At 33.1% G+C, this 8,999-nt stretch overlaps 1 long non-coding RNA gene across 2 annotated transcripts; it reads right to left on the reverse strand.

Moving 5' to 3' along the window:
- Nucleotides 1-2,887: 2,887 nt before the first annotated feature.
- LOC126925668 (uncharacterized) lies at nt 2,888-8,323 on the reverse strand. Of its 2 annotated transcripts, none has more exons than XR_007714054.1 (3): nt 8,171-8,323; nt 7,882-7,932; nt 2,888-4,369 (listed from the first exon to the last, which is right to left on the reverse strand). It is a non-coding gene; the product is annotated as an uncharacterized LOC126925668 (long non-coding RNA). The 2 variants fall into 2 exon arrangements; XR_007714053.1 differs by having other exon boundaries at nt 8,026-8,322.
- Between the last annotated feature and the right edge of the window lie 676 nt (nt 8,324-8,999).

Consider the following 8,999-nt stretch of genomic DNA (forward strand, 5'->3'; position numbering starts at 1 on the left):
GGAGCTCGGCACTATGCCGATATATTTTAAAGCAGGGCTTTACTATGAGATAAGAAGGGTAGAATAACAGGAGCGATATAACATCAGGAACCACCTTACTTTTTATGGAGAGGATTAAAACAGTGGAAGAACGTATGCAGGAAAAGTGGAGAGAAGAATGGAGTTATTATAGGGAGGATAGTTGGACAAGGAGACCTATAAATGAATTGCATTTGAAACGAATTGTATTTTTAAGAAGTACAGGAGGAATATTGATCACTTTACCATGCAAATCTTGAGTGGATATGGAATATTTAACGTATATCGTAAGACGATTAATAAGGAGGTCCACTCAAAATGCTGGGATTGCGATATTGAAGGAGATGATACGGAGCATGCGTTGTTCCACTGTCCTAGGTGGATGAGTGATAGAACAGTATTAGAAAATTACTTCGGTATGCAGCTGACAAGCGATAATCTAATCGAGGCGGTGAGTAGCAAGGAGGAGAATTGGGTGAGATTACAAGGACTATATAAGAAGATCATGAAAGCTAGACAAGTCCAGAAGAGGAACTTTGAAGAGAAAAGGAGACCTACATAAAAGGATCATGATTAGAGGAGGGGTACACACGGAAAGAAGACCCTGAAGTAATGCTGAAAGATTATTCCAGGTTTAGTACTTATATCTTTGCTCCCCAATGTCAACGGGCCCACCGGCTCCGTTGGAAGACTCTATTATGGAGTCTGGGAGTCGGTGGTGTTATATGCGGGGCCTGTATGGGCCAAGGTATTAGAAATTAAGAAGAATAGGAACATCTTGAAAAGGACAGCATTGACGAGAGCTTCGACGGCCTACTGTACTGTGCGTGCTTATAGGCACTGTGCCCATTTATTTTACAGCAGAGCTTCGGGCCGAAAAATATCGTATTAAAAAGGAGGATTAGCAGGAGTAGTACAACATCCGTTCAAGAACTGGGGCCGCCTCGGTCTATCAAGAGAGGATTATGGCAGTGGAGGAGCGTATCATGGAGAAATAGAAGGAGTGACGATTTTACAGAGAAGACAATTGGAAGAAGAGACTGGTAGCGGATGCATATTTATTTAGAAGATATAGGAGGAATATTCATTACTTCACCATGCAGATCCTGACAGGGCATGGAATTTTTTATGTATTATGTATGATTAATAAGAAGGACCATTCCAGTTGTTGGGACTGGCAATGGTGAAGGCGATGACGCCGAACATGCGCTTTTCCACTGCCCAAGGCGGATACGTGAGAGGACGGACCTAGAAAATTACGTCGGCACATCACTAACAACGGAAAATTTAATTGAACAAGTGAAGGAGGAGGACGACTGGGCAAGGTTTCAGCCCTTGTGCAGGAGAATTATGTTGGCAAGAATGACGCAGGAGAAATTCGTAAAGAGGAGGAGAACTAGAAAAACAAGAAGGTATGGGATTCAAGCATGAGAGAGCGGTGCGTAGTTAAGCCCAGCCCTGAAGTAATACCGTAAGGCGGTTCCGAGGTTGATGCTTCCACAGAAAAGGAGCGGAGAGAGGAGGGGTTTTCAGTGGGTATGGCAACGCTATTGGCCGAGTTCCACTTAGTCCAGTCTTGAGCATGCGTAATAGCATTTTCCCCTCCTCGATTAAAAAAAAAAATTGATACTTGTACCGATAGAGGAATGGGATGGAGGAGGGGTTTTTAGTGGGTATGGCGTTACCATCTTGCCGAGTCCCACATAACTCAGTGACACGGGTCCTATACTCACGGAGTGAGTAAGCATAATGTATTTTCCCTTTCTCGTGCAAAAAAAATAAAGGTAATAGCGGTGCAACCTACAAATATTTAAAGTTATGTAGCGGCACTCGACAGCAAACTTCCCAACGGTTTCTGTCCCGTACCTCGCTACACAAGGACTCTACCTTGCGAACAGATGATTGCCAGATGTCGATACACTCTCTCCGAATATTTACAGCGAGCCTAAGGACTCATAAAATAGTCTCTGTCTCAATAGTCCCTACACATACCACCCACTACGGAAATCTGCTTTTCCTCACGTACGACGCTCCTCGTTAGCAACTTTCTCTCAAGGGCAGTTGTCATCTCTTTCCAACCACCAACTCACGATTTAGCCAATTAACAGCGACGTCCATTTCCCTCACTCTCTGAACTAACGCTTTCCTTAACGAATCCGATGATTCCGTACCCTTAGACACACCCAAACACAGTTTTCCTAAGGAGCATCATCGCGACACAAATTCATTCTGTTCTATCGCGAGTCGCGAGGCAAGTTGAAAGACGCCGATCTGAATTGTCCGTCCGCAGTCGTACGTAATAGCGAATCTGAATTCCTCGACATCTGTGCAATCGTCTCGACTCGAACCACCGCGTAAAGTATCGCGCCGAGCTTGAACTTGTAATCTCGAACCGATATTTGTACCGTGCTTTCGGCGCGCTAGTGTATACCACGCACACAAGCAAATAAATTGTTATTGTTTAACAATACCGAGTGGTTCTTCTATACCTATCACGCACATCACCTCAGTTAAAACACCCAGTTTTACGAGAAGCAAAAATAAAAGTAAATGTTTTTATAGGCCTGTATATACGTCAATTAACACAATGCATGGAAATTGAAAATAAAATGGTATCCATAGAAGAAATAGATATGGGTCTAAATATGCGTATTGCAATTTTCTTGCATCATATCGATCATTATATTATGTTCAAATCATAGAAGAATTGGTATAAGTGTGTAAACAACCGGTATGTAAAATGTTAGAAATCCATTTTTTCGATAGCTGTTACTATAAGAACTCAAAACATCCTCAAACTTAAAAATTTGCAATCTTTTTAAAATTGATTTTTTGCAAACTACTCATCCCTTCAAGCATCAGCGTAAATATTTTAAAAGTTTAACTTAATAAAAACGTTGTCACTGGTAGGGCACAAGAGTCAAAGGACGACGCTAGTCGAGAGCGATTCGTGCTGTTATTTTGCCTCAAGACATTGACTTAGCCTTGACGCATGAAACATAACGATAAATAAACTCCGGGCAAAACAATGTCGCCACTACATGCAACCGTCGAATGAAGACGAATTTGAATTTTTCGACTCTCTCCCGACCAGTATAAATAAACGGACGCGATTGCGAGCGGACTGTACATATCGAGTATCAAAGAGTATCAACGAGTATCAACGAGTATTTATTGAGTTACGCGACGAACAATAACGAGTATTTATTTCGCGTTTTATATTTTGTATCAACGTATACGGCTGTACATCTATTTATTTATTTATTTCAAATATACTTGACAGGCTGTGACAGCAATATTTCGCTCTCGTTATTTCACGATATCTATCCTCGACTAATCCTTCACAATTTTATTGCCGACCTGTTAAATTTGTATTTATGAAAGAAAATGAGACATTGGTTAGGGAAGAAGAAGGTAATAATGGAAGTAGATAATCTTTCTCCCAATACATACAATTCAGACAATGATAATATAAAAGTTAACTTTGCATTGCGCTTAGTCATGTTATACTGTAGAGTTTGTAATATTTTATCATTTTTATTTTGTGGTATTTTTATAAATACCAGTCCAAAATGTTGTACCGATGGAGAATCTTTAAAGAAAATGAATTCGATAGAAATTATTCAAAAACTTCGCAAACGCGTGTGCAGGTTTTTTCGATGTTAGCATGCGAGGTATCCGACAAAGTGTGTGCGAATCTCAGATGCCTCGCCTAGAAACATCTCATAAGGAAATCTAAGTAACAGATACATACTAATTTTCATAAAAATTTGCAAAGGAGTTCATTAGAACTTACCTAAGAACTTAATCGTAATTCGACCGTGTTAATTTGTACTTTCACGAAGAAAACAACCTTATTGACCGGACAATTCTATGCAAGTATTTATAAATCGCACATTAAGCGAACTTATTTACAAATTAAAATCCAAAATTCTCTGTTGTAAGAACTATAAGAAAAGATAAAAGAGATGTACCCCCTGAATTTCAATCTCATAAACGTCGTGAGGTAAACTATTCTGTTTTGGGATTCGCTCAAGACAGAATATTGATATCTTATGATCCCATGAATTATGATGCTATTGATATAAGTGTGTATGAAACAAAACAAAAATGAAACGTATTCTTTTCATTTGTATTTTTAAATAACGAGTAGAAAAAATAAGGCATAAATAGAATTTATCACCTTTTTTAAATGCATTCCATAATTAAAATCGAATAAAGAAATGAACTTACCAGAGTACCGTAGGAAAGAATTTATGAAGTTTTATCTTACTCAGGAGTCAGTTTGCCTGAACATCACAAAATCCATTCACCTTAAATTTCCGGCAACGAGAACTTTTGAAATAATTTCCTAAAAAAAGAATTTTAGCAGACTTTTTTTTCAATTTTTTAAATGTTAGCAGACAATTTTAATATTTTAACAGATAATTGAACATTGTAGCAGAAATAATAACAAGAGAAAGATAGAATGTGCAAAAATGCGTAAAAGGACATTTAAAAAAATCGAAATAACTGGAAATATAATTAAAAAGTGAAGAGAAAATATCGTGGCTTTCATGTCAGGAGCATAAATGTGAAAATTTTCAGTTCTTGTGACAAATTCGACTTTCTTTTCTTTTTTTGTTTAAATTGAGGTGTGTATTGAATTTCATGGCAAAATAATATATATACATATATGTATACATATATAAATATCAAAAATAATAATTTTCCTTAGTTTATTTATCAAAAAGTTATTTCCTTATATTATTATAATACAAAGAATCATAAATATGATGTATAATGCAAGATAAGGATATAAAAAGTAAAATTTATTTCACAATTTCATTTGAATATGGTATGAAAAGTAAGGTTTGGAAGAAAATTTCAGATACATTAATTTCCGGAGTTATTTAATTGCTTTTCATGTTGAGTTGTGAGTTTCCACAGTTGGCCAAATTGCAAAATTTATGCCACTGACATTAAGGAAACAATATAGAGTGTAATAAAAGAAAACAAGAAAATACAAATTGTAAAAAATCACGGAAAAGTAAGGCAGACGTTAGGAAATCATAAAATAAAAGAAGCTCAAGAGGGCAATGGTGACTATAATAATAAGAAAAAAACACAAGAGAAATGTCACGAAAATAAATCACACAGTGTAAAGTGGGAGCAGAAGACAAAAAATAAACAACAACAAGTACGAGCAAAGAAAATACAGTTATACAATAAAGGAAATGAAGAAATGGTCTTAAATCAAACCTGAAATCCTACAGAAGGTACATATAATGTTGAAGGGAATGGGGAATATGAAAGATGAATTAAAGAAGGTAAGAAAAATTTAATATTAATTAAGAGAGATTTTATATTATAATAAAGAGATATCAGAATACAGAAAAAGATAGGAGAAAAGAACGGAAAATGAGTACAAGAACAAAGCAGAATGGGCAGAAGAAAGAAGCAAACTCACAAAAAGGAGTGAAGTACTAGAAGAGTCAGACAAAATTAAAAGAAGAAAAGAGGAGGAAAACTATTATTACAAAAAGATTGTAAATAAGAGATAAAGTAGAAGACCCCAAAATGATCTTGAACATAAATAGGTTAAACTTTGTTTCAGGGCATCGCTCTTTTCTGGTTATTGTTTCTATCTTCTAATGTTATTTCATGAATATGAAGATGAATATGAAAATGAAAAATAACAGTTTTGAGTTTAGCGATCCATTGTTTCATAAGTAATGATCAATATGTGAATTGATTTGGCAAAGGCAATTTTTAGTATTTTGAACAAGAAGAAAAATATATATAGCCCAACCAATACTATAGCGAAAACATTCATAGTATTGATAGAAATTAATGCTTTAAACGTAATGTGACATAAGGACAAAGTGAACCATATACAATATATAGCTATATGGCATAGGAGTATGGGGTTTTCACTACTTAACAAGAATAGATAAAACACAAACACATTCTCTGAAAAGAATATTATACATGGTGAAATACCATGTAATGCCAGATTATGTGATCAGAAGCAAGAAGAATAGCCTTGGAACACAAAATAATAAAATGAGGCATAAACTATATGTTAAACTGGCAAACGTGGGAGAACACATAATAGACAGGAAAACACTGGAAAAAGTTATATACACATGATAAATTCAAATAAAGTTATGCTGGGCCGGTGTAAGACAGGTTCAGCGCGTTCGCCAGAACTCGGCTCCTCGTTTTGAGATGACCCGCGGTCTACGGAAATTACCCAATTAAAAAACACCGATTTTGATTAACTTTTTACAGAATGATGATATCATTAACAGATACAAGACATTTTTTTAGTAGCGATGATTCAGTTTAAAGAAGTGACAAAATTCATCAAAGTTCATTAGAGTAAGTTTATTACAAAAGTCATATATGATTACAGATTTTGTACTTTCATTGAATTTTTTGCCCCTTGAAAATGAATTATGGATGCGAAAAAATATTAGTTGGATTTGTTTAAAAAACTGTTTAAAAATTAGAGATTGTATTATTATTTAATATTCGTCTTATAAAAGATATATAATATGTAACAGCATTTGTAAATAAATAATGCCTCGTTGTAAAATTTAAGTGTAGGATTTGAAAGTGTATTCAGGCCCCGCAAAATTTTTGAACCCGGTTCCGCCCTCGAGTTATGAAGCCAATGATACAGAAATAATAATAAATTTAAACTGAACAATAATAGAAAAAATAGCAGAGATACTTTCTGGAGAAAAGAAAGAAAGGATAGAATAATCTACCTTTAGTGAAGTATATAAATATGCTAAAAATATAGAAAAAATAATTAAATTTACTTACTTAGATATGGAACTGCTATTAATAACTAAAAGAATAATCAAAGTTAGAGTAGCAAGGAGACAAGAATGATCAGTGAATGCAGAAAAAAGCATAAAATACAAAACAGATTGAAAAAAAATGTATAATATGTGTAAGAAAAATAAATTGGATACAGTATTTAGAATTTACGACAAAATTTAATAAATACAACAATGGGATGGTCATTTCTTTTTCTGACAAAGAAAAATAGTTATGAGGGCTGACAAATTTTATTAAAAAGCAAAAGCAGCATTAAGCTAATATCATTTTACCATAGAGGAATAGCAACTACAAATACACAAATTATAATAATCTAAGAACAACTTAAAAACTTTGTTATATTTGTTTCGTAGTAACCAACAAATTTAAAGACTTTTAACCTAAGAATGAATATGCCACAAATAACTTTATGTAGAAATAAACATAAATAATATTAAATAAATTAAATAAATTTTCTTATTGAAGTGTGACAGTCTGTAATAAAAGACGAAATAAAAAAGAAAAAATAACTTTAACAAAGAAGAAATTTATAAAAATGTATTCCTAAAAAATTTTGGCCGATCAGATAATTCAAATACAAGTACAAAAAACAACTAATATTAGATGAAACATGTAATGTATTCACTCAACATACATTTGCGAAGCGGTTTATTTTATACTTCATTTCCGAGCTTCTTTGTTCCCACCCAAACATGGCAGTTCAGAAGTATTTATATGAAAATTAAGAATTTTCTACGTCAAATCATTTCATTTACAAGACCACATATATTTCTAGATTATTCACACAAAATTAGTACAGCGCGCAAATTAGTACATTAAAAGAAAATAAGCAATACAGTAGCCCAAACAAACAAGAACAAAGGTTAAAATAAGACATTAAAAATAGCAGTTATTATTCAAATTTGTATGAAAAGTCCTTGAGAAAGTAAATTCTTCTTTAAATGAAAGACGGTTATGTATATGAAAATCAAAAATGTAATAAAGATACAAAAAACATAAAAGAAGAAAACTGTATTTGATATTACGACTTACTTTTACATGTAGAATAATTTCCTTTCCAATTACTGTACTACCCCATCCATCCTAGAACAAATTTTTAAGTTAAAATTATTTATACAAAACTAATATGTATACGAATCTTTTCATTTTATAAAATTGTATGTATAAAATATTTACCTTCGTTAAATCTCTTTTTACAGAAACTTTGCAGATCAAATTTCTAATCAAATTTAATTCTCCACTTAGTACTCATTACCAAGTAATGCTTGGTAAATTCAAAAATTGTAATTTTTAGTAAATTTTTGTAGTATGTACACTCTACCTTGAGTCGAATACGAAAGACGATTAAACAGTACTGAACTCTATGACGATGTGCTAGCCTGATATAATGACGATGAGGTATCGTCGCTTGCTGATTGGTTATGCTTCAAGACTACAAGTGACACCTGTGTACGGTCGTTGGGTAAACCGGTCACTTTACGATATGTTTATGAAATCTAAACGCAATTCTTTTGTTAACAGTTTAATAATTATATTTCAATTTTAGGATTAACGAAACAAATATTTAATAATGATTTTAATACTCAAAATAACGATTATTATAGTGCGAAATTTTATGTGTATATAGTATGTTAAAATATGTAAAATAAAATATATAAATGTTTACATATGCAAAATATATTACATGTATGTGTACCTACATTCAAAATACATAACAGTTATACAATATTTTAGATTACGAATTTGATTTTAATCGTTCATTATGTTCTTTTATTACAATTTAGTTGTCAATTGCAAATCGATTCGTAAGATTCATAAGGGAAGGATCTTTTTACTGCAAATAGACTAATGGAAGGTTTTTCTCTAAAATAAATTGCAAATAACAATTTTGAATAGAAGTGGAGGAATAAATGTCTTTCCTAAACGAAGAAAAATGAGTAAAGTATGAAAATCTAATAGCTAATAAAATTTTATTCGTTATTCCTTATTGACTGTCGATATTAGACCTTGATATTTCGTGTTAGGTATCCCTATCTCTGACATTCAATAACAATGAAGAACATTTAGAACTTTACGTCCCCGAGAATGTTTCTAGTCTCATAATAAACGGATTTTGTAAACAAAATCTTATTTTTAAAATCACAGCCATT

Source organism: Bombus affinis, chromosome 16, assembly GCF_024516045.1.
Source record: "Bombus affinis isolate iyBomAffi1 chromosome 16, iyBomAffi1.2, whole genome shotgun sequence".
Lineage (NCBI taxonomy): Eukaryota > Metazoa > Arthropoda > Insecta > Hymenoptera > Apidae > Bombus > Bombus affinis.